Source organism: Podarcis raffonei, chromosome 10 (assembly GCF_027172205.1).
Source record: "Podarcis raffonei isolate rPodRaf1 chromosome 10, rPodRaf1.pri, whole genome shotgun sequence".
NCBI lineage: Eukaryota > Metazoa > Chordata > Lepidosauria > Squamata > Lacertidae > Podarcis > Podarcis raffonei.
The window spans coordinates 35807805-35835409 of NC_070611.1; the positions used below are offsets into that span (position 1 = coordinate 35807805).

The 27605-nt window shown below is 40.4% G+C and overlaps 1 protein-coding gene across 4 annotated transcripts in view; it reads left to right on the plus strand.

The window, feature by feature from the left end:
• Window positions 1-27605, plus strand: part of SYT1 (synaptotagmin 1) — a 330364-nt gene that overhangs the window by 98853 nt on the left and 203906 nt on the right. For all 4 annotated transcript variants that reach the window (XM_053404643.1, XM_053404640.1, XM_053404642.1 and 1 more), the window contains exon 2: window positions 23154-23209. The gene's annotated coding sequence lies outside the window, so the exon portion shown is untranslated. The remainder of the gene's footprint in view (window positions 1-23153; window positions 23210-27605) is intronic.

Here is a 27605-nt window from a genome sequence, read left to right on the forward strand (position 1 = left end):
ATTAAGTCATCTGCTCTTCCTCTCTCTGGTAACTTGGTTACTCCATCAAATAATGTAAATGCTTTGGGACTATAGGCAGTCTGTAATTACTTGATGTTTGTTCTCTGTGTGACTGTCTTCAGTTGCATTTTAAAAAATGCTTAAAATTGACTTTATTTTATGCAGTAATCAAAGTGCAATATTATGTTCAATTTCTAGGATATTTCCATAATGGAAAAAATAAGACCTGTGGTTTTTCAGGATCCTTTCTTCCTTGTGACAGTTATCTAAGGTCACCTAGCACACTGTTGGCACAGTGTAAGCGCATGATAATAGCAGTAATGTTTAAAATGTTTCCTTAAACACAATTTTGGCCTTTTGTAGAACTGTTCCTATTTAAACAGCTGCTGTATTTTCAGCTGTGTTCCTTTTGTCCTGGGTATAATTGCAGGGATGTTTTCAGTACAAGGCCTGACATAGGAGATGAACTTTGAAAGTAAACAGAAATCCAGTTTGCAAAGCTAAAATAATCAATTTAAATTTTAATTAGCAGCAGCAGCAACCTGGGCTTATGGTAGAGTCATATATTTTATGTTTCCTTTTATATATATATATATATATATATATATATATATATATATATATGTTTCATTTGTTTTATACAAAAATATATAATTAAATCTTAACCTCCTAGATACACTATATTTTTTCTTGACACTTGCACTAGGATCCTAACAATGTTTACTCAGATGTATTATTTCCAGGTTTCATGCAACATTCTCCCTGGTACCTGTGCACAGTCTTGGGCTGAACTCCTCTGAACACTCAGTACAGTGGTACCTCAGGTTACATACGCTTCAGGTTACATGCGCTTCAGGTTACAGACTCCGCTGACCCAGAAATAGTACCTCAGGTTAAGAACTTTGCTTCAGGATGAGAACAGAAATTGTGCTTCGGCGGTGCAGCGGCAGCAGGAGATCCCATTAGCTAAAATGGTGCTTCAGGTTAAGAACAGTTTCAGGTTAAGAACGGACCTCCGGAACGAATTAAAGTACATAACCCGAGGTACCACTGTAGAAGTAAGAATCATGGCAGACAGTGAGGTGTTTATTTATCATTAGAAATATGTTTTTTTATCCTGATTTTATTCATTTTATCCGGGCAGCTTATAATAAAATTTCTTTTTTTAAAAAAAACCACTCCAATTTATTTTCAAACATTAATTTTCATTTACCAAAATCAATTTAATTAAGGACAAAAGTACATAGCTCATTTTGCATTAAGCATCTCTGAGGCCAACAGAGAGTGGAAAAGTCTCTCTGGGGTGTGATTACCACCACCAACACCACCTACCAGGGTGAGGTCATAAAGCCTAACCTATCTCACAATGTGGTGAAAATAAGAGAAAGAGAAGAATCATATCCCCCATCCTGAACTGTTTGGGTGAAGGGTGGGTTAAAAGGGCCTAAATAGATAAATATGGCTTTAAAGTTCAAAACCAGCATCCTGCATGTGGCCTTGGAGCTAACAAGGAATCAGTGCAGTTGACAAGCAATTTTTCAAATGTACTCTGACCTTACCAATGCAGTTGGCAAATTCATTGCTATAGTCAGGGCCAGATTAAAGATTGGGCTAATAAGGCACTCAAGTGTCATGACTTCTGCCTCAGAATCCCAGTGATAGCCTGAGGACAACTCAGATTCAGATGACAGAACAAGCTGTTGACTTGAGAGGAAGCCCTCAACACCTCTTCTACGTTGTCCTGACATGGCAGTGTGATTCTCCCATGGTTGTCAAGGTTTGAGGATGATTCCTCTAAAGCTACTCCTACTCCACAGCCACACCAGAGGATGCAGTGGTAGAATCAATTATGGACCATTTAAACTTGGCATACAGCTCTCTCAAGGAAGTGGAGCCACCAAAAAGGGAAGGCCATGGCAGCCTCTTTAAGTCTTCAAATGCCTCTACTCATTGGTGGGGACAACATTTTCCTCAGTTGGCAGGAGGAAACCCTGTAGGAACTGTTCAGGGCCTGGTTTGGAATGTCAGAGGCTCTGGCAATCAACCTGCCTTAGAAGAACACAATACATATTTTTTCATCTGAGGGATGAAAACATCTAGTTTCCCAGCTATAGTTTCCCAGCTAGGTGACCATTAGCCATTCCCAGATATTCCTGTAAAGATGGGAGGAATCTGGGGCCAGAGTCTGGGGCAAAAAAAAGTTTGAAAAAATGAGTATGGTAGGTAGGTTATCTTTGTGTAAAGATTTTCACTTTGACTTGAATACAGTTATTAAATAAATACTTTGACTTTATGATATATTTATATATTTATGCAGTATGTGACACATACTATTTAGGCCCTTACTTTCTTTTATTCTTGGTTCCCCCATATATTTTACCTGAGTCTAGCTATAGTATGCAGTGGTTCATGCTTCAAAGGGATTTAGAAAGTAGTTTCTTATTAATGCATCACAGCAGTCAATGACTTGAGGTTACGAAGACAGCAGACCTTCCATGTTGTTTCATGATGTTGCTGAAGTTTGTAATTTACAGTTCAAAACAAGACACTCAGGAACACTTGCGGTCAATCCAAGGTAACATTGCATCTCTTCCTTAGCTCAGCTAATAATCTGAGCCACAGAAGCTCACCCTCCTTTCCCAAGTCACTCATTTTCTCACTTCCCAAAAGCCATTTACTCCCCTCATCCTTTCTCCTTGCCTGGCTATGGCTGCAGCAACAAAAATGGTGAAGTTTCTCCCTTCCCTTATGCATGGATTATTGGTTATTGCTGCTGGAGCAGGAACACCAGTGATCTTAGGAAATGCCTCTAATATGAAGAGAGGGGAGACTTGTGATAAGAAGTTTGAATGGCTGTGGAGGTGGAAGATGGGGACTTATGGAACTGGATGATATTAAACACACCTTAGGTTAGCTGCACAGTCTTCTGCCTACTTCCAGGAAAGTGTTTAGGACTTCTGCTCTAATGCTGTTTATTATACTTCCGCTCACAGATCTTAGTAGTCACTCCACCCACATTTTTGTTTAGCAAAGGTTGAAACAGTGTGCTTTGCCAAATTAATATGAAGTTGCTAAACCTATGATGGATGCTCCTGCGCTATGCAAATATAAGGGCACAGCCAGTTGCCAAACATATCCAACTGCAAAATTCATGTTTGCAATGATAGGTGAGTAACCCAGCTTTGCTAAAATGAAAGTCAACATTTATATTTTATAGGCTCTTTGCTCTAAATGAAATGCCTAAATCAACACCTCCTTATTGCAGCCTTTATTGATATAACTTTATGATGGAAATAAATAAATCCTATTCTGAAAATAAACATTGGAATAAAAGAAAATTGTATTTCTTTAGAAAAAGGGTTTTGATCCATAACCCTTTATTAAGTAGGTTTTAAAGAAAGTTAAGCCTTACTTGCAAGGGATTTCGAAGAGACAATTGAGCAAATAAAAATCCCTTATGCCCCAATAGGGTACAATAAGAAGCCCTGAGAATGAGGGAGGAGTCTACACTGCGGTGTCTTTTCATATCAGTATTACCTAAGACATTTTGCTGCCTGTAGGAAGGACAAGATGATGCTGTTTTCCCAACCCCTGTTCCACATTCAGAAGCCCAGTTTAACTGACTGTTGACTCTTACTTCAGCTCTGGTGGTAGGATAGCAGAGGGCAGTAAGCTAGCTTAGGGGGTACGGAGCAAGCTGTATGAAACACACACAGCTGTGCCCTCCCAGAGGCAACTGCTTCTCTCTACCTAATAGTAGAGCCTGCCTTGTCTCCTGGAAGCTGAGATGAAGCTAACATAGACAGGAGCCACAAACATGGGCTCCCAGGTGTCTCATGTTAACCTGGTAGCATGGAAGCAAGGCATGTTACAGCAGCATTCAACCTGAAGAAACACTGAATGGGTTCAATCAGTGGGCGCAACATGTAGAGTATTAATTTGGTGGAACTCCTGCTGTTCCCACTGGATGTATCTTTAAAACCATTTATTTGCTGGACAGGTTGGGTGGTTCCTGACTGTTTACTATTTGCAGATGGGCTTCAATCACATGCAGGGAAATTCAAGTTATGCAATTAAAGTTGATTTGGTGCTCTTTTGCAAAAAGCCCAATTCCTCCAAAAATGGGATTTTTTTAAATGGGAAAACACACTAGACCAGAGCTTTCCAAACTCTGTGTTGTGACACATTAGTGTGTCAGCTGCAGTGTGTAGGAGTGTCGCATGAACACTTCCCGTGCTCCTCCTGGGGCTGGAAAGGGGTTAGTTTAACCTCCAGTTTGCTAGTAAAACTGAATTACTGTGTCACAAAATGATGCATGTCTAAAATGTGTGTCACCAACATGAGAAGTTTGGAAAGCTCTGCACTAGACAGTTTAGGATGGTTGCTTGACACAACATCATTTAAGCTCACCTCAAATAAATCAGAATGAATTCTCAGTGAAGAGCTGACATCACCTTGCCTTGCAACAAACTTTGGGCAAACAAATCAGGATGAATGTGCAATGAACAGGTGACTGACATCTGCATATTTATTTAGTACTTAATAAAATTCAGTTTAGCCCTTTGCTTTGGTTTACACTCCTCTATCCATTAATGCCACATAATAACAAAACATGCTGCTTGCTTTCTGTGATCTGTTACTACATGTGATATTCCCTGTACGTGATAAATGGTGTTTCTATTATTGTTGAGCATCTCGGTTTTATGATTAATTGTTATTAATAGAATTATAAACTAACCTGTGACGTGTACCTTAAAGATGAAAATTTATTGTGGAATGTGATTTCAGGGTCTACAGCAGGCTTCCTCAACCTCGGCCCTCCAGATGTTTTCAGACTACAATTCCTATCATCCCTTACCACTGGTCCTGCTAGCTAGGGATCATGGGAGTTGTAGGCCAAAAACATCTGGAGGGCCGAAGTTGAGGAAGCCTTGTCTGCAGCCTACTTTGTCAGATTCATGAAACGTTCTGTAAGGTGGTAGAGATATATTGGTACAATTGAAGGAAATAATTTGCACCTCCTTGTAAGCAATGATGATGCTGATGATGACAATGATGATAAATTTGCTCCATTAGTTGGATGGCACATAAACAGAATAACGGGATGATAGATCCCTGCTCTAAGAAGCTTAGTTTCTAAAATTGAACACAGAGGAGGTATCAGTGGGTAGTAAATGTGAAGAATGCATTTAGCTTGGTTGAATATAGACATAGTTTTAGTAGGGTATGAGGAATAAGGAATACTGCCAAATTCTTCATGGAAAATGTTAGTTTTCAGTCCTCCTATACAGAAACTTGACCTCCAATTTCTCAAAAGATTTCCTCCCCTGTGAACGAGGCTTCTATTTTTTCCTCTCCTTCATTTTCTGTGAGCTTTCAGATTTCTTCAGAATTTTAGTGGATGTGAGCTTGCTTTATTATTGCGAGGTGGCTAAGAATGGTGTTTGTTTCCTTTCCTTAAACATTTCTCAAGCACCGTAAGATCTGTGCATTCACTGATTTTGTTTCCATCTAGTTCAGTATTGTCTACACTGACTGGCAGTTCCTTTCCAGGGTATCAGGCGGGGCCTCTGTCAGCTCTGTCTGGAGACAACCTTCTGCACACAAACAGATGCTATACCACTGAGCTACAGTACTTCCCCAAGTTCAGGACTGGATTTCTGCTGGATTGAAGAGTAGACAGGAGGCCAGTATATGTATTTAAGAGAAAGCACAGTAAACATTAGAAGTGTGCAATCTTATTTGAGTGTGGAGACCGATTCCCACTTTTGCCACAGCATGTCCCTAGACCTTATTGACTGCAAATGCATCTGAAAATCAGCAAAAGGTTTCTACAGTAGCCTCCCATGTTTAGGGATTTGTGCCCTACATAGCTATTTTTCTTGCTCAACGGTCTCCTATTCTCATTCACCTATAAACTGCTTTTTCCCTTGTTCTACATTTGTCATGACTTCTTTTCCCAAACATCTTCCAAATTCTGCAAAAGCACAAGTATTACATAGCCCATGAGGCATTCATAAGGAACTTGTATATGCATATGCGTAATAGACATATTTACATACATAATTTTGGCTTCGTTAAGTTATTTTGTATGTAGACATGGAGCTTTTAAAAAAAATGTCTCAGAGCTTGGGTTCCCTTGGCATATGGAGTTGGGATTTCTTTGGCAGGCTGTATGAATAGCCCTGCATGGAATACTGCTGGGTGGGTACCGTAATACCTTGTCTCCTTGCTGTGCAATTGACGGAAAAAGTTGCCTCTTGTGGGACTAGTAGAGAAATACAACAGACAGTGACATTATTATTTTAAGATTATTTGTTTGTATTCTAATGATGCACAGACTGTGCACAGTTTGGGGGCTAGGCAGCTAATATAGAAATGCAGAATGAGGAAGGCTGCTTATTTAAATTGGCTCTGTTCCAATTCTGAACAAATTACTATTGTCTGTATTGAGACATTTAAATTATTTTGCTAATATACCGTTATATAGTGGTGGTTTTCTAGACCTTTATTCTTACACATATTACTGTTATTTCTGATATATTCAGATAAGACTGAGGTTCTGTTTATTGTGACCTAAGGCAACATGCAAACATTGCCTCCATGGATGGGAGGCAGGGGTGTCTGTGCCAGTCCTGCCCCCAGTGTCCCTATGTGCATCTACCCACTGTGGCCCCAAGTTTCCTCATGTTGAGTGGTGAAGGTCTGTGTGGGGTTTTTACTCAAGTTTGCTTGAACACTATTACAATGCCTTGTGTGATCGGGCACTTTATAGGGCAGAGGGTTCTACTCGCATTTGCCTGAATACAACATCTTGTTCAACTGGGGAACCTGTTTTATGAAGTCCCCTAATGTGTAGATGATTCTGCTTGCTTTGAATCAAGTAAAAGCATCCTGCAAACCTTAACATCAAATTATTGAGGCAATCCACATAGGGATGTGTGCCTGTGGAGACAAATGTTCCCACATTTAAACATTGCATGTTCTGGCAAAGACCTCCTGAGAACTCAACTCAGCAGCTTTGGAATGGTGTTAAATCCAGCTCTCTATATGTATGTTGAAATGTATTCCATAGCATAAAGTATTTTTAAGCAAGTTCAGTCACCAGCTCTGTAGCTCTTCTCAAAAGAACCTAATCTGTCCACAATTATTCATGCTCATCCAGATTAGTTTACAGTAGGAGTACCATTGGCTATGTTGACTAAGGCTACTTGGAGCTGGAATCCAACAACATCTGCATTGGCTACCCTTGGATTACAGTACAGGCAACTCCTCATTTTGCACATGGTCAATGCACATGCAACTGTGCACACCATTTTGGGCACCAGAAGAGGGCAGTACTGGATGGGGCAGAATGGTGGTGAGGTGAGCTTACACATGCTTCGTTGACCTGGAACATAACCCCTGCATAACTGTGGGGTGAGGGGTTGCCTGTAATGCACTCTACATTGTCTATGAAGACTGTCCAGAAATGTCAGCTGGTTCAAAACACAGCTGCAAAATGGTTAACTGGAACAAGGGAGAGGGAACTTTTATTGTCAACACTTAAAGTACTTCACTGCCTACGAGTTTGTTCCTAGGCATGATAGAGTTGTACTGGTTTTTTACCTTAAAAGCTTTACTTATGTGAAGAACTACCCCCTCTCAGTTAGAGGCCTAGGTCAACTTCAGAGCTGAGGTGGGTGACTACCAGGGATGGAGTATTCTCAGTGGAGTTGAAAAGCTGGGTGCAGCAGAACTGCATTCAGCTGGTGGAATTCTGCTTTGGTTGTTTTTACGTGTCAGCTAAAAACTGTTTCCCCTGCCTGTTTGATAAACGTAATTTAATTACATGTCTCTATTCTTCCTGGCATTTATGTACCACCCAAAGGGATTATAAATCTAATCCATATCAACCTCTCCATGGATTAAAACTGTTCTCTGTGTAGCTTTCCCACTAGATACTGCATAGACATCTATAAGGAAGGGGTCAATTTGGCTCTAGTGCCTCAGATGTGCAATACCACCCCCAAAAAATATTCATCTGGTGTGAACATCATTATCCTGTAGGGACCAGACAAAAAAAACCATTTGTATTCACATAGACATTTTAAATTCCACCAGTGGCCTATATTGCTGCTTGCTCTTTTATTCTGTTGTTTTATTGCATTGTATTTTTCCCCACTATGTTTTACTTTTATGGTTTTGATGTGACCCATCCTAGAACTGGGAAATGAAAGATGATTTGTGAACAAATAAAGAAATACCTGCTGCTAAAAGCCTTGCTTTTGTATTATTTGTAATTTATTCTATTTGGTTTCTTGTTTTTGTTTTAGAAACTGAAAACTCTTGATTAATTGAGTACTGCTGTTTTATTCTGGGTATGTTACTGATTTTGTGCATTCTTTGTGTTTGCTTTTATGGCAACTGAGCTGTGAACACCTTCGGAACTGCCATTGAAATGTGAGGATCAATGTTTAAAATAAATAAAGCATTCCAATATTTCCAATGTTCAGGCTGTGAGCGTCATTGCTCACATAGCCAAAACATCATGCCAGAGAGGTATCAGCAGGCTTTGGGGAACCCCAAAACTCACATAAATACTATCAATCTTTAGCAGGTAAAACTTAAGTGGGTGCAGGGGTGAGCTCCCAAACAGTGCAGTGAAGACTTGAATGTGCCTGTGGCTACAGAATGCTGCCTGGGGTCAAAACTGGGGACAATGGGAACATAATGGAGAGGCTGGAATTCTGAACAGCGAGCACTTCATGCCACAACACTTCGTTGCAGCTCCCACTTGTAACATGGGAATAACAATACGAACTGGCATAGAGCAGCAAAGCAATTGCTGCATCAGAAGCCCAGCTGTCTCTGGTTAGCTGATGGTGGGTTCTGGCCTCCCTTTTATTTTGATTTTGCTTTGATTTTGAGTGTTATATATTTTCCTTTAGAGCCTCTTTGGGAGTCTCTATATTAAGCTGTATAAGCTAATGTGAAACTGACAGAAAGACCAATTTTAATGCCACAATATATGGCGTGAATCTGGGCCATGAAACATAGCTGCAGTAGCCACTGACATGCATTTTGAAGTAGGGAAGAAGCCTAACTTGGCCTGCAGGACAAAATGTCCCAAGTGTTGCACTGTCTGAGTTTGGAGACTATCTCTATACAATGTTGCTGAGAAATTGAGATTAGAAGGGAACTGTCTGCATGTCTGCATACTCCAAGGATGATAGGAGAAATTCATTAAAATGGTTGTGTTTTGTAGTTGAAGATATTTACTGCAGCAATATAAATGTCAAACATGACAGTCAACTTCAGAAAGTGCCCTTGGTGATTTATTGATGCACAATTTTAAATTTCCTTTTTACAGAAATTAAAATGAAGGGCTTCCACTCTTCAGTCCACCCTTATCAGATGCTTTCCCCTTTTGCAAGATGTTGAATTGTAATTTTTAGGTACACTTGTTCTACCTAACACACACTGGAAAAGCATTTAAAAGGTACTGGAAAAAGCAACAACTCTGCTCAGTGAAGTCCCAGACAGAAATAAATACTCATAATCCATGTGGCTTTGCAACTCACACTCTTTTTGATGGTTAAAATGGCACATATTTAATTCTTTCGATGTTTTCCTAACTTGCCTTTCATCATAAAGCCAAGCCCAGAAAAAGGTAATTTTTTAAAAAAATGAGTTAGACCACATCAGTAGCAGTCATAAAACAGGGGCTGCTAAAACATCCAACAAATCAAGCAAAACATTAAACAAATACAAAACATTAATACAGCGTAAATCCGCAGAGCAGCTGGCTCAGAGGTCAGCAACCATTTGGAAGTCTGGGGGATAGTTTGCAAACTGGAGCTGCTGTCATGGGTACCCCATCCTCGCTGGAACCTGTTCTGTTGGCTTCAACAGAATGCCAGAGGGTGCCATTGTGGGTGCCAGAGGTGGAGACTAGGGAAGCCCTTTGCAGGCACAGGTGTGACTCTTGAGTGCTGCATTAGTGACCCTTGCCAGTAATACCTCTGGGTTGGGAGTGTTATACAGGTGGGGAATCACAAAAGAGAGAAGGCCCTTTCCTGGGTTACCATATAGCAAATCTGCAGCACAACTGGACAGGCCTCTCTTCTGATGAACTCAGATTGCTCTCTTATGGCAGATGTTCCTTCAAGTATTTAGATCTAATTGTATAAGACTTTATATGTCAATAGCCAGGAATGGCTAGGAATGTCAGAATATGATCAGGAAGAACAAGTTTCAAATCCCCAGTCAACCATGAAGCTTATTGGGTTATCTCGGGCCAGTTAGTCCCTCAACCTAATCCATCTCACAACCTTAATACAGGATACAGTGTAAATGGGGAAAATCAGGTACACCAACTTGAGCTCAATGGAGGAAAGGTGGGATATAAACATAATAGTAAACAAACAAATAATATTTAGCACATTGAATTTGGCTCTTTAGCCAATCAGCACACAGTGCTCTTCTTTCAAAATCTGCATTATTTTATCTTAATACTTTGAACCACTCAGCAACCCAGTCACTACATTTTGTACTAGCTGCAGCTAAGAAACCCCACAAAGAACACTACTGTTAGTTAGCAAGATGAGAAGTTATCAGGGCATGTGTCACTGTGGCATAGTGTGAAGCAGTCAAAGATGGCAGAAGGCACAGTTAGACACTGAAGATACCCTCCAGTGAGTGCACTGACAACATATATGCTCTTTCAAGGGTAGTGCAACTCTGTCTAGAACATGTCATGTACCTGAGAACCACCAAGGCCTAAGACATATGTCTTGCTGGAACCTCCCCAGGCATTGCATCAAGCCATTGTTATCCCAGATTTTCCAGTGCATTTAGGGGAGTTCAAATCACACCAGTGTAAGCTGGCCAGATGAAATTATAGAGCTTGTGTACCTCTAATATTTGTGTAGAAAGCTGGGTAGAATAGTTCGGCTGAAAGTCTGAAATTATTAAAGATGCACGAGCCCTGGCCTCTTTTTTGCTTGACCACCCAACACACATGTACATGTACAACCAGTCAGGAAGTCCCAACACTCCAGGGATATAGTACCAGTGTTCAGGGCAGTAAATGCTAAACTTGAATTCAGTTGAATAGCGACACCAAGGGAACAGAGGAGGGAAAAGAGAATGTAGCTGCTGGATGCAAAAATGAGGGAAGAAGACATTGTATAAGGAAGCAGCGTGAGTATATGTCTACTCAGAAGTAAGCTGCATTGAATTAAATGGGACTTACTTCCACAGGTATACATAAAATTCAAGGGGAAGAAACAAGGATAAATAGGCTGATTCAGTGTGCTGCTTTAGAGGATCTTTAAGATCTGCAAGACTTTGAACATGTGGAGTGAATATCGTACACGTGCCTGCCTGTCTGTCTGTTTGTTTGTTTGTGTGCATGCTGCTGTTTGCCCATAGCAATTTTGTGTGTTTGCAAAATGGAGAGAAGAGTCACAGGCCAGTTGAAAAGCTATTACCTGGAATTGACAAATGCATGGAGCTGGGCTTGTAAAACCTTATTTTTGTCCAGTAAAAAGATTAATGAGACGTTTGAGAAACTGATTCTCTGTGCTGAGGTAGAGTGTATTCCAGCCTCTAGATAATACAGAAATCAGTTATATTTGCTAAATTTCTCTTTCCTGCTTTTCTCAGTTATGGATAGTGCCGATTGCTGTTGTTTTATAGCTTTGGTTAATGTGTTTGCAAATTGCAATGAAGGCATCTGAGGAAATTACTCCATACATCAGTGGAGACAGAAGAAATGGGTTTCTAGTCTGCTTGTGTGTGTCACTTGGGTACAAATCAGTAGTTCTTATAAGGTGACTAAAATTAGGTATAAATAAGTATGCTTTAAAGGTCCTAATACTGTAAATAAATAAATAAATGATCCCAGTATACAGAGAAAGGTTAAATAATGTTTAAGTTAAACACACCCATAATGATTAAGAAATGCTTTTGAATAGACTTGATTCATTAGTGGAACCATTACAATCAAAATATTTGCCATATGTATATTAATATGGGGGGTGGGGGACTTTGTATGAATTTTGTTAAATATGGGACATGCCTGCATAGAATCTGGCACTGAAGTTGCTAATTGCTAATTAGCATTTAAGAAGCACTCCTGTTAGATGCCCTCTGGTAATGCCTAGTCAGTGATGAGGATTTTATACTAAACACAACTTGAGAATGTCTCCTTTTTACAATTTTAGGAAGCCTTTGTTGTTAGCTGTGTTGAAATTTCTGCATGTTGGTCTTATGATATGACAAGAGTCTCCACTCAACTTCTCAAAGATTTGGAATTCCTATTAAAGAAGAAGTAATTGGGCACCTAACTAGTCCCAACATGCAAAATATATTCATACCACGAAGTTAGCAGTGAAAACCTAGGATCAAGATACTGGGGCCACAATCCTATAATCAATTACCTGGGACTAAGCCCCATTAAACTCAATGGGACTTACTACTTAGCTGAAATGTATAGAATCATAGAATTGTACCCTAAGGGTTCAAGGTACCCCAAGAGTCATCTTGTCCAACCGCATGCAATGCAGGAACCTCAACACAGTCCCCCATCCAGATTGAGCCTTGCTTAGCTTTGCAAATGTGCTAGCAGTTTTATTGCTGGTCTGCGCTATTAGGCAGAATTTGGGAAGTCACGTTAAACTGGATTGCCTGTGAGACAGAAGCTGCAGTGGTTCATCCTAAACCAAGTGGTGACTCACTTCAAAGGTGAAGAATCCTTAAGGACCAGATTCTGCCCTAAGTGTCACCCACACTCTTTGTTTAGCAGCTCGTGCCTCACACTGGATGCTGCTGTTGAATGAAGCATATAACATGGCTCTCTAACTGTAACCCCGTAGGTAAAAAAAACCTAAGATCTTGCTCTTTAAGAAGGCTCTTTAGGAAGGTGATTCTTAGTTCTGGAATTTGTGCTCAGCACCAAAAGCAATCTCATAACATGCAAAGCTCTCTGCATGAGGCCACATGGCCTAACTCTCTGGAACCAATTGAGAATCCACCATGCTATGGAATAATTTACCTTTGGAGTGTGTATATTCTGATTTAAAGGTGTTTCGTCACAGCCCCATAGATAGTACCTGTAAACTAGTTTTGATGGTTGTGTTTTGCTGTAAGCCACTTAGCTTATTTCCTTTTATTCTTAATAGCTTTATTTTGAATTATTATTATTATTATTCATTTTATTTCTATACTGCTTTGTATTTTCAAGAAAAGAATCTCAAAGCAGTTTACAACCTACATTAAAACATCATATAAAACAATCCAAAATAAAACATTACTGAAGAAAGTCAGATATAAAAGCAGGACATTCAGAGTAACATGATTAACAGGATAAGCACAGAACATCTTTGCTGCTGTTGCTGCCAATCCTACCTCTGGTGGTTCATGATGGTGGCAGCTGTGGAAGTTGAGGCTCGATGACCTGAGTCTGCAATAAGAGACATCAAAGATGATGAAGCTAGAGGGATATTCTATATTAAAGGAACCAGTGTTGTCCTTGGTGGAATATAACAGGGCTCTATGAAAACAACTCAGCCACATGATTACATTGCTGAGGGACTACTATTACAGAGTTTCATGGGTGAATTGTTGGCCTACGTTAATGCTTTGTTGTTGAAAAGTATTTAAGATCAGACTTTTGTCAGCAGGAAAGATTAGCGGAATTTCAAAAGCCATTGTACTTTCTGTAGCTTCTTCCGGATAAAACAACTAGATATCGAGCTTTTTCACACTCACCAAATTAGTATACATGCAAATTAGTATACACTGGTCAAAGTAGTATCGTTTAAATGTAAGACAGACTGTATACATTTGACCATATCAAATGTGCAAAAGTTCAGTGTATAGAATGGACCAGTCAGGAAAGCTAGAAGTGAGAATGGATGAGGGATGAAAGCATGGGTGTCTGAATCGTTATGATTTCAATTCTGTAATTTATTTCAACTCAAATGGTTTAACATATAGTAATGCAGCATTATATTTTAGAAGGGTAAAAGGGGGGGGTCATTTAATATTTTATTGTTGCATGTTATGAAACAGTAAAAGGAGAGTAGCCAGCTTTATTTATAGCCATTCTTGTCAGAATTTTGGATTAATTTATGTCTGTAAAATACATAGTGACATTTAAGTGATGTTAACATTAATTTGTTTTATGGGGATCAAAATGAAGTTGTCAGGTCTTGTGTTAACTGTTGCTCATTAATAGTTTTATAAAAGTTAATACCTTGAATTGCCAGATTTACAGTGTTATAAAAACATTTTCCCCATAATCTAACCAAGGCAGGGTATCAGGATTTGTACTGGGTACATTTCATGAAGGCTCACTAGCAACTGTAATCTTCCTTCAGATTGTTTTAGCTTACTGAAAGTTATTTTAACCTAGTGTGTTTTGAAACACTTATTACAATATATGTCTGTGTAAGATAATAAATCAAATAAATGAGAATGCTAATAATATCATTATAAACGTCTTTCAAATATCCTTTTCAACCACTTTGTCACAAAACTGGCATACCCTGTTACCATTGTCTTACCCTGATACCACTGGTTATTTCCTTAATTGTTGACATACCCCAAATCCCCAGAAATGAAACATCTTGAAGGAAAAGATAATTCTCCCATTAAGAGTTAATACACAACTTAGTTGCCATTAAAGTGCTATTTTGGCCTATATTGGGTGGGGATGTCTGCAGAGGGGAGACTCCTCTTTGGCCATGATCAGGGTTCCCAGACCTGCAGGTGAGGAGTGGGGGAAGAGCCTCAACACACAACACAAGGGGGAACAGGACAGGCAGCAGAGGCAGGCACTCACCCCTCCATGCAATTAAAGTCACACGAAGGCAGGGCATTCCCAAACATGGTTTAGCAAAATACATGTTCCAAATTTGAATGCTCATTCCAACCCTTTACATTACCAACTAATAGCACAATGGGTCCAATATAATGAATTAACTTAATGTTTTTCAAGTGTGAACTTCCAGATTTTTGGGCATATATTTCTTGGCATATTTTTTATCATTGCTGAAATTAGTTTTTGAGTATATCCCCTTCCTGCTCTCTCTGTGTGTCTGTTTCTACTGAGTGCCATTTTCTACTGTTGCCTGAAGAGTGCCATAAAGACACTGTCTCCGTGCGTAACATGGATTAAACTGCCTCACCAGTAATTGACTTACAGTCATCTCACCTTCCTTTGAAAATCATAACATCTGGATACTAGGAAGTATATGGAATTGGAGCTATAGTTTTGAATGTCAGGATAAAAGGAGGCTTTGGATATCTGTTCGAGGACCCAATATAAAAAGGTCTTTGTGCAAATGTAGAGTCCTCTCTTGATTTCTGCTTCAAAGGATGGTTTGCAACGCTTTGGTCTACTTGTTGTCTATGCAGTGTATTTGCTTTCAGCTGAAGTGCTGTAAGAGAGAATGATTTTGTGGGTAAATAAAAGTGTCACAGTGAAGTAATTAACAGTTTTCTCTCCTGAAAAGAGAGTCTTGTGATGCCCACTGATTCCTGTGATTGTTTATTGATCAAGGAGTTATGATACTGAGCCAAGCGTTGTCATGGTTCAGTTATCAGAGTAGTACGTTGTCAAATGATGTGCTCTTTTGACATGGGATCAAACTGAGAATGAAACAGAAATTGTAGAGGGCTGTAAATCCATCAACCTGAGCCAAGGGGAGCTAGAAGCCTCCCAGAATTCTTGTCCTTGACAATGTTATGTGTGTTCTGTCTGCAAAATAAGGTAGCTAACATTTAAATCTCTGAAATAAAGGTGAAAAGAAACAGAATAGCATGCTATCATCTTCTGTTGCTAAAACAATGTTAACATCTAACTTGGTGGCAACTGTGGCCTAAGTAGAAAGAAGGGATTTGCTCTCAGTTGATGTGGTTGATTCAGATATTTCAGAAATAGTGCAGTGGCTCATAGGAACAACAGAAGCTGCCTTATACGGAGTCAGACCATTGAGCCATCTAGGTCAGTATTACCTACACTGACTGGCAGCAGCTCTCCAGGTTTTCAGAAAGGAATCTCTCCCAGATGTCAGGAATTGAACCTGGGATCTTCTGCATACAGAGCATATTCCATGGTCCATATTCCAGTTGATACATCATAGATGAAGCAAAGAGAAGAGTAAGAAGGATGTTCCACTGTTGTTTAAATGGTTTTATTTATTAACAATATTTACAAGCTTAGCCACCTCAGCTATTTAGACCAGATTCAGAACCTTGAGGTTAGGTTTGGATGTTGTGGGAAGCTCTTTCCGTTTTGATTCCCCCGTCCCCTTTTTTAATATACTAATTTCTTCTCGGGATTTTGTCATTCTGTTTTCTGTCCTTGAGCATTTTGGTTTTCTCAGAAGCAATGGTCTTAATAATCCAAACAATTCTCTCATCACCTGATCTGAAGTGGACAGAAACCATGTTGTCCTGCTTTCTACTCTCTTTTGCTTTTGCCCTGTTTAGGGAAGCTTTTAATGTTTGATGTATTATAGTATTTTTATATATTTTTTGAAGCCGCCCAGAGTGGCTGGGGAAGCCCAGCCAGATGGGCGGGGTATAAATAATAAATTATTATTATTATTATTATTATTATTATTATTATTATTATTAGACGGTGTCAAGTATCTAACATAGTATTGTTCACACTACTTAAGTTAGTAGCAGCAGCTCTTTAGATTTTCAGAAAGGGGTAGTTCTCAGCCCTACCTGCAGATGCCAGGGATTATACTTGGGACCTTTTGCAAGGAAAGCACGAGTCCTCTAAATTGTCCCTGCATTTTCTCTCTCTCCCTTGCATCCTTTGTGGCACTGTACTACAAAATACTGTGTATCAGTATTTTACTTCCCTTCTGTCTGCTGCTGACCACAACTGCTATTGTGGCTAATGTTGTCATCAAAGCCCAAGATGAAAGCTATTTAGACCCCTCAGGTGCTTTTAAATTTTAGTTTCTTGTCATGTTAACAGCAAATTCCTGAGTTCAGGGAGCGGTGACCTGAATGGTGGCATTTTGACTGTAATCTCTGCTTGCTGACTGCTGCTCCAAGAATAAAAATTTAAACCGCAAGATTTAATGAAATCCCTCCGGATTAAGTGCTCAGTGTGCTGAGGAAATTGTGTTATCAACCTTCCCTCTGTGGTAGTAAGCATAAGGTTTGGTTTCTCAGTAGGAGAGTGTCCAAGAGAGACAACTCGGAGTCCATCAATAATTTACATTTTTGTTACTTACCAGCCCAGTATTTGGGATTTTGTTGCCATAGCAATCTATCTGGGCCTGGGCAGTGTTTTAAGTGGCGGTTGTATAGGGATTCACAGTGTGTGCTTTAAACTCCTGTGTGCCAAAGTAATCCACAGATCTGTGCTGCAGTTGATTTGAGATGCTGTTAAAATCATTGCTCATGGTTGCAAGGCACCTTACATCTATGAAGGATTTGAATATAGTTAAGGGTGTTAAAGTTACAGAGCAGCCAAGGTTTTATTTTTTTAGTTTTATTTTTTTAGTTGATGATATACTTTGCTAACAAATCAATATTTAGTATGAAAGAATGTGTTGCTGGGAAAAACAAACAGATGATGGTGTATTGATTTAAGATTGATTGTGCATTTAAGTGTGCACAATCCTATGCACTCTTAACTCAGAATTCCCACTTTGCTTAATGGACTTGCTCCTAGGTATATATGCATAGGATTGCAACTTCAAACTGCTTTGGATTTGATATAAATCATAAATTTGTATTAAAAGCAGTAATTTGGCTCTGCTACGACATGCATTATATATCATATGTTCACATTTATATAATATAATTATGATGTGTTGTAATGCAGGGGTGGTGAGCCCACAGGCTGAATCAGGCCTGGGAAGTCGTTGAAAGTGGCCCACCAGCCCCCATGCAAATGTGCCCTTTTCTCTTGCACATTCCTGTTTTCTGAGTACCATCAGCCTCCCAGCAGAGGCGGCACACAAGAAAAAGAAGTGCATTTGCAAGGTCAGGAAAAGCCAACTTTGCAAAGCATCTTCTATCTGATCAAGGTGCTTAGCTGAGAGGAGATGTTCCTCTCTCCCCAGCCCAGTTTTTCTTCGAAGTGTTGAGGCAGTTGTTTGCTTCCCCTATTTCAGTAAGCATGAGGTTTGGTTTCTTAGCAAGAGAATATCCAAAAGAGACCACCTCGGCCAATCAATAATTTGCACTTTTGATTCCTGGTATTTGGAATTGTGTTGCCATGGCAACACATTTGCTGCTTCTGCTCTTCAGACAGAAAGCTCTAATGGTAAGAGCCATTGAGTCTTACCCTCCATTACAGTGATAGGGGCAGGAATATTGTCTCTGCTCTTGAAAGACTGTATTGTTGTGAGTTGGGGTGGGTCAGTCTGGATGATGCCCCAAGTCTCTTCAAGTTATTGGGATCCTTTATCTGTGGGAGTAGAATGTATAAGAACAAGCTTGCTGAACCAGTTCCTCTGTTAAGGTAATGACTTTGGCTAGCTGGTTAAGCACCATAATTAGCATCACCAAAGAAGTTGCTCTATGCCACAAGACAAAAGGGTGGGCCTTTCTCTCTTCCCCTAGCTTCTGTGTAGGAGAACAGTAGCCAGAGTTGTATGTGTGTGTGTGAGAGAGAGAGAGAAAGAGAGAGGTGTGTGTGTGTGTGTGTGTGTGTGTGTGTGTGTGTGTGTGTGTTTACCTCTGTGCTAGACTTTGAGGCTCCCTTGGCAACCAAATGGGGAAGCAAGATCTGTTGGAGTCTTAATGTTCTCCCTCATATTATGCTCAGGTTGTATATACAGTGGTACCTCTAGTTACGAACTTAATTCGTTCCGGAGGTCCGTTCTTAACCTGAAACTTTTCTTAACTAGAGGCTTGCTTTCGCTAATGGGGCCTTTTGCTGCCGCTGCGCCTCCGGCACACGATTTCTGTTCTCATCCTGGGGCAAATTCTCAACTCTAGGTAACTCTTCCAGGTTAGCGGAGTTTGTAACCTGAAGTGTTTGTAAGCTGAGGCAGTTGTAATTAGAGGTTCTACTGTATGTGTAAATAAAACTGTATATTCCTTCATTCCAAGGAAACCAAACCCAGGGTAAGCACTGGAAACCCTGGAGTCTCTCACTGATTGGAAACTGGGGTGGCATTTAACAGTATTCTCTGAAGAGCAGAGACAGTGATTTCCCACTTGCATTGGGCTGGGAGGAGAGGAACTTCTTTCTCCAGCCCAGTACAACAATGGGAATGAAATCACCATCTCTGTCCTTCAGAGACAAACGTTTCTGCACCATATGGGTGGTGAGTGCGTGTGCAAGTGTCTGCGTGATTGTCTGCATAAGTGTGTGCGCGCATGTTGTTATGAAGGTGAGTGTGCATTGTGAGGTGGCAGTACCTGTTTCGGCAGTGCCTACTGTCACTTGACCATGCCTGCCACTGGCTAGCAACCTGTGGAGGCTTGTCCTCTCCCTTCCTGGGGAAGGAAGGTTATGTGGAACATATCACCTTCAGCCCGTTTTGAGTGTTGGTGTTTGGAAGGATCTGATCCTCCAACTTCTTAAAATACACACCTGTTGTTGTATTAGACTTCTGCATGAATGGAGAAGAACAGTAGGTAGGGCAGCCCCACTTTGTAATCAAGACAAGAGCTTGGATGTTCTCCAATGAGTGTGGATAGATGCAAAGGGAATTTTGTCTCTGTGTTGTTGTTGGGTATCTTGTTTGATGCTTCATGCTTTATGTAAAATTCCATGTTATTTGTCATCTGTTATTCCAGTTGCAACAGATCTGATAGTGTATTAGACCTACCACCTTGTCTTTCTAGTTCAGCTGTTGTTTGGCTCTTTGAGCAGTGTTTGTCTGTGTCAGGGACACTCTTCAAGCATCTCCCAGATCAAATCTCTGTGAATTCCCTCCCCTCGCCCCACTGATTCGTCCAAGTAAATTAAATAGAAGATGCACATTATTTACATGATTGCTTCAGGGTCTCAAGGGAATCTTTTCCAGATACCATTTATAAAAAATGTACAGAATATGCTCAGAAGTATTATTGCAAAATGCAATCTGGCATAGCTAAAATCATTTTATTCTATTGGTTTTGCTAATGGATTTTGATTTTTAAAATAATGATAATAACTGTTTCCTCTGAAACAATATTGAAATGAAAACCAGATCTTGCAGGACTAGTTGACAGATGCTGTAACAGCAGCTGGGAAATGCAGTCGTCATTACAAGAGCACGTTCCCCATGCTCGAACCCACAGGATCCATAGCCATGGATGAGTGAGTTAATGTTCCAGCACATTATATAAAATATTCTTTGTTTAAGACTAAGACATATAACACAAATGGGTTTTTGTTCTGTAAAATAATGTTGCATCTTCCTTTGCCGAATCATTTCTCATTTTTCTTGTTTGATTTCTTCATTTATATATGTAAAATTCTAGAAGTAACTGCTAGGAAGTATATAAGCAGATTTATGCCACTGTATTTGCATTTATGTACATTCATTTTCACCATTCCTATTCCACACTGTTGTTGCTAATATGTAATCAAAAAGGTTTCTCCATTTTATACAGAGAAGACATTCCCCTTCCTAGCCTTTCCCACATCTCTCCTTCTGTCTTACCCTCAGTTGTAATAATCACAATGTCAGTTCTTTAAAAAATGAATAAGAAGAAAAATCAACAGGGGCTCTTATTGGCTCCTGCCATATCAGTAAATATCCTCCCAGGATTTGAACAAACTCCATGAGACATGTCCATGTTTCATGGGTGCCAGGACTGGACACACACACACACACACACACACACACACCTTTCATTATGAACAGTGGAGAAATGCAAAGTTTCTCTCTGTGAGTGAGCACAGTGGTGGCACAGTTTTGTCTTAGCATTTTTTGCTTCCAGCTATAGCCTTACACCCAGTTTTCACAAGCAGCATTGACATGGGAAATTTAGCAGCTATCCCTTTTTTCCTTGAGGGCAGGGGGAGAGGGAACATGCAAGGACTATTTTGTGGTTTTGCCTCTTCACTTTTAGATATGACAGCCATTTTGTGACCTGCGCTTTTTCAAAATTTTAGATGTGGCCATTGATCTAAAAATGTTGATGACTCCTGCCACAGAGAACTTGAAAGGCAGGGTATAGATTGGTAAATAATCAATAACAGGCCTTCTACAAAATTAGCTAATGACTTGGATCTAGGCATTGTTTCTGCTGGCAGAAGCATCCTCTGAGAGGAGTTGTACTTATTTCCCTTCTCTCTCAGCATCACCTCCCACACAGTGTCCTAAAACTGTGCAAGAGATGGTACTGGGGGTGGGGGGGGGAGGGAGATCAGCAAAATTCACTCCACACCCACTCACACTCCTAGCAAGATCCCACTTCTGAGTCAAAAGCCTTCTGTGGAAGGAAGTAGCTTTTCCATATGTGGAAGGCAAAATCTGAATCCAACTCAATTAGCGGTGATTGATTGATTGACTGACTGATTTATCTATTTATTTATCTTACGAACATCTGTGTTATTTTTGTGACAACGCATTTTCAGTCACGTATAATATTAACGAGTGCAATTCGCAGCACTTTGTCACACTGTAAAAATCTCTCCTGTGAGATGTGGTGGTGGCTGTCCACTTTGGATGGCTTTATAGCAGGATTAGACAAATTCGTGGAGGATCAGTCTTATCTGTAGCTACCAGCCATAATTGCTAATGTTCTACTTTCACTGTGATAGGCGGTATGCCTCTGAATGCCAAGAGGGGGATCACAAGTAGGGAGACTGCTGTTACACTCTGGTTTTGCTTGTGGGCTTCCAATTAGGGCATCTGGTTGGCCAGTGTGAAAACAGGTCGCTAGGCTAGATAGGTTCTTGTGATCTCATGTTCTTAAAATTTATCAGTGAGAAACTCTGTTGCATCATTCCTACTTCCATGTCCTGTAGGGAATATCTCCCTCATACGTGGAGGAGTATGTACCCTGTTGCATGTTGATCTGCCATCCAAACTCGCCAAGTTTTGTCTTAGCATTTTTTACTTCCAGCTATAGCCTTACACCCAGTTTTCACAAGCAGCATTGACATGGGAAATTTAGCAGCTATCTTCGCATACTGTGATATTGAGAACAATGAGCAGTTCTCATAGTGCAATGATTTGTGATATTAACACATGGGGGACAGTGCTGTTTTTAAAAATCACATACTCCACAAAACCTATAAAAACAGCTCCAGGCTTTGTGGTAATTTAATAGTCTAAAATTGGGATTGACCTAGGACTATAAGTCTTAACCTCCAGCGCCCATTTGAAGCATCAAAGGGAAATAGAGGTAAACAACATCAGGATTGGCAGCCAGTATGTAGCATCGGGATTGGCCAGGCTTTGTATGAAAAGTAGGGGCCTAGGTAGTTACCCTTGCCTAGTCAACAGAGGACTCTCAGTCCTTCAGGTTCTATCTTCTTACAACTTCCAGTTCAACCTGCTTCTCACTCAACTGCCTGACACTGAGTTAGACCATTGGTACACAGGTGGCACTGTGGGTTAAACCACAGAGCCTAGGACTTGCCGATCAAAAGGTCAGCAGTTCGAATCCCCACGACGGGGTGAGCTCCCGTCGCTCGTTCCCTGCTCCTGCCAACCTAGCAGTTCGAAAGCACGTCAAAGTGCAAGTAGATAAATAGGTACCGCTCCAGCGGGAAGGTAAACGGCGTTTCCGTGTGCTGCTCTGGTTCGCCAGAAGCGGCTTAGTCATGCTGGCCACATGACCCGGAAGCTGTATGCCGGCTCCCTCGGCCAATAAAGCGAGATGAGCGTCGCAACCCCAGAGTCGGTCACAACTGGACCTAATGGTCAGGGTCCCTTTATCTTTTTACATCTATACCAGTATTGCCTACACTAACTGGCAGCAGCTTTCAAGGGTTATAGATGGGGATGCGCCCAGCTGTACCTGGAGATGCTTGGGGATTGAATCTGGGGTTTTCTGCATGCAAAGAACATGCTCTACCACTGAGTCACAGCCTTCCCCACTCTAGAGCAATTCTCCCTTTGGAGGATTAATGTCATGGCTGTATCATGTCAAAGATAGTAGATCTAATATAGCTATATTCCAGAATACTCTGATCTTATTTTTAAAACACATTGTCATGGTATCCTTTTCTCCCCTTACAGAAACGTGGACTTCTGACAGAAAAAGAGAGGAGGCATCAGAATCCACATTGTAAACAGTAAGTTTGTTCTCAGTGCCTTCTGAAACTGAATATTGTACATTTGCTTCTTTTCCTTGACCAGTCTGTTCTTTCTTTTACCAATATAAGAAATTAGTCTGGTAAGTAATTTCTGCCCTCTCTTAAAACTCAATTTCATTTCACTGGAGTGGACATTTTATTCATTTATCCTATAATCCTCTTAGATAAAAAACCAAGATAATCCATGCAATGTATCTGTGCTGCACCACATAGGGACATATCATTAGTGTTTTCTCAACTAGGATGATTTGGTGCAATAATATTGGTTAGGAAGCCACAAAATAAAAGAAATGGCAAATCATATTTCTGTTTTCTGGGGGTACCTTTACTTATTTTTCATACATCGCATGACAGTGTATTCCTGGCAAGTGGAGCAGAAATTGGAAAATCCTACAATTGCTTTGATGTTTAGCTGGTGCTTGCCATTGTATACCTGAAGGAGCGTCTCCACCTGCATCGTTCAGCCCAGACACTGAAATCCAGCTCCAAGGGCCTTCTGGTGGTTCCCTTATTGTGAGAAATGAGGTTACAGGGAACCAGGCAAAGGACCTTCTCAGTACTCACACCTTCCCTATGGAATGCCCTCCAATCAGGTGTCAAGGAAATAAACAATGATCTGACTTTTATAAGACATCTGAAGGCAACCCTATATCAGGAAGTTTTGAATGTTTAATTTTTTACTGTGTTTGATGTTTTAATTGGGAAGCTGCCCAAAGTGCCTGGGACAACCCAGTCAGATGCATATAAATAATGTGTTATTGTTATTGTTATTGTTATCCATGGTGCCTGTGAACCAGAAAGGTGCATGTTGATGGTGCTGGGGAACACTGTATTTCACACTGCAACAAGGGCAAGATATCTTATTCAGATCTCAATTCTCAATACAGTTGTACCTTGGTTGTCAAATGCCTTCGTACTCAGACTTTTTGGCTCCTGAACACCGCAAACCCAGAAGTGAGTGTTCTGGTTTGCGAATGCTTATCGGAAGCCGACCATCCGATGCAGCTTCTGAGGCTTCTGATTGAGTGCAGGAAACTCCTGCAGCCAATTGGAAGCCGCGCCTTGGTTTTAGAACTGTTTCAGGAGTCAGACGGACTCCCAGAACGGATTAAGTTCGACAGCCAAGGTACGACTGCACATATGATCAGCTTCCAAGACAATTTTGGGAAAGGAGACTTGCATAGGCTTCTAAGTCATCGCATGGATCAGGTATAGGGAACCTCAAGCCCAAGACCACTCTTCTCCTTTGCCTTGCTTCATATCCCACTTGAGAGTTTTTGCTTAGCTGGAATATGTCTTTGAACTCCAACAATGCCTCTTACCCTCCTGGATGGAAGATAGAGAGGGCTGTGTGTAGAAAGCAGCCTGCTGTACAAAGGTATGATTTACGTTAAATGCCCCCCCTTTACTCTGACCCTATTCACACACAGGTGTATTCCTATCAGAAGCTTGCCCAGAAGGAATGCAGCCCATTGGCTGAAAGAGGTTCCCAACCCCTGATACGGATGAACAATTGGGATGCAAAGTGATCTGAAAATGTGTAGATGGTAGTATTGCCTCAGGATAATGGTTTTTAGCTTAAGACCTCATAGAGTTTTCAGCAAATTCCCACTGCTGCATTGTGGAAACAGTGTGTTTGTGAAATGGGCAGATGGTAGCATACCTGTGTTTGAATCTTTCTCTCTGTTTTATACACGTAATAAAAAATCCCCCCGTTTTAGCTTTCTTTAGCAGCTGGCATGAGCACCCTGAACTCATATCAAAACCATTCAAACAGAATCTGAATGTATTTATGTACATGAAGAAGAAATTAATCAACCTTTGTTGGTGCTCCAGTGAATACAATCACCCTTCCTCCTTCAGGCAGAATATAATGATGAGAAACCTTTTCATAGCATCCATCAGTTAATTTATCAGTCATGGCATTATGATTATAGAATACAAATGTTCTAACCATGAATATATAATTACAGAAATGGAACTGTGCAGTGTCCATTTAACACATGTAATACATAATTTATTTAGTTCACCGTTTGGACTCAATTCTTGGAAATGTAATGTAAACAGAATTACCATTTTCTAATTTTTAAACAATAACTTTATGACAGAGTTTGGGAATGCTCAACTAGCAGCAGTCAGTTTGCTTAAGGGGACAGGTAAATTGCAACACAGCAGGTTTATCTATCAGCCGCATTTCTCCAATTAATATAAATGTTGAGCCCTCTTGAATAAAGGTACTCAAAGGAGTACGTCTTTTCTAAAATGTATAACATGGATCCTGCATAGGGCTGCCATAGTCTGGAAATTTCCCAGACATAGCCGGGATTCGACAGTTGGAAACAGCGTCCAGGTGCAAATCTCTGAAAGCTCAACAACTTTTGTGTCCAGATTTTCACTTTTTGAAATATGGCAACCCTATTCCTGCAGAACATTGTATCATTTTCAATTACTGTTTGACTTCATGAAGTTCTATAGAATGCATAGCAAATATACCCCTCCCTTCCCCCCCCCCAAAAAAAACCCTACCCTGCAACTTCCAGTTCGAGCTCTTTGATCCTGTCTGTTTTCTTTTGAAAGTAATGGATGGAAGAGAATTATTAACTTGGAGTGTGAGTTGAAAACATTGGGTTTTGCCACATGGAGAAATGTTGGAGGCTATGCTCACTCCTGCTAATCCATATCAGCACGGATTTTGGTACTGAAAAAGAACTGTTGTGCAGAAACACCAAGGCAGCTGGTATCTCTTTCTCTCTCTCCTTGCAGAATTGCTGCCTTCCCTTCTGGCATAGCACAACCGAATGAAATCAACCATGGGGGAAGAGAATGTCTGGAGGGTTTTGGGTAGAGCAATGCATTAGGAAGAGCTATGGTTCTGCTCTACTGACTTTGCTCGTCTTCAGATGAAGCCCTCAGCATGTCTCTGATGTTCCATTAACTGGATTAGGGATGTACAAGCTGTAAGGAGCTCGTCCTACTCTTGAGTAGGACCCTGGCAGAGACACATGCCCGACTGGCATGTTCTCTCCCTCCTGGTCGTTCATTTGAGAGCTTCAAAAGCTTTATTCAGCCTGAACATCACAGTGACCGATGCCAACAGACATTGGCAGACTTAGGGATCTGCAGAGTCTTCGCAGCTTGCGTAATAGATCTCAGCAACTCAGCATTTTGGCTAATCTACTTTATTTACATATAAACACACACAGAGCACTGCAACATGGCTCCCTCTCTCTCTAGCATCAGACAGCAAAGAAAGAGAACAAAGGACAATAGTCCCACTTCACGGAACACAGTAACACAAACATCCTGTCTCTGTCACGTCCCACTCTGTGGAGTCAAAACATATACCATCATGTGATAGACAAAAATCCCATGGCTGCATCACAGAGCAGGAATTCTAACACAAGCAACAAAGCCCCCACCTATCCACAAGTGGGAGATAGATTTTAGCAAAGTGGAAGTGACCACAGGCAGTTGCATTGTGAGTAGCAGGTGTGCCACCCTTTTGCTCTTAAGCAACTGTAGCCCTCATTTTATTTGCAGTCGTCACTTCCATGTACACACATCTGCAGCCTCAGATATGCCCCCACTGTGTTGTTTGATATTGTGAACTGAACTTGAAAAATGGGATATACATATTCAAATAAATGAATATGAGGGCAATTATCTCCTTCTGCACATGTCTATTGATTATAACAAGAGCAAGCAAGCACATTAAAACTGATGGGGTAGCCATATTGACTAAGGCAGGTGTTAGCTTCAATGTCATCATAAGAAGACAAACTGATGGACTTCTATTTTATTCTCATTATTATTCTTTAAAATTCATAAGCTTTTTGTGGTTTTGGCTTTGATATTTCCAAAGATCATAACCCTGTGGCTGTGGAGGAGGCTAAACTATTACAATACCCCTTGCTGAAGAGGTGTCTGTTCATCATCCTCACACAGTTAGCTGTTATCAAATTTCACCTGCCATGACAGTTATTTTGGATTATCATACAATTGACAGCTATGATGGTTCATAATGGCTGTCTAGTTAATGACAGTTTCCTCCATCATTCATGTATTATAAAGATAAATTTGTGTAATTTGACAAATCGGGTTATTGTTCAGATTAACAATTGGCTCATGAGGATGATGCTGGAACAATGGACTAGGTCTCATTTCAGCCAGCTGAAATAAATCTCATCCCAGCCCATTGAAAATAACAGTAATATGAGCAGTTTCACTCCATTACTTCCAGAGAAATTGAATTCCTTTTTTTTTCAACCTTGCAGATTCATAGAATTACAGTAGATCTTTTATTCTTAATTTTCTTTGGAAAGCTGTATGCTAATATTTTAGGTTCTAGTGCGTGCGTGCAATGAGATGGAAACGT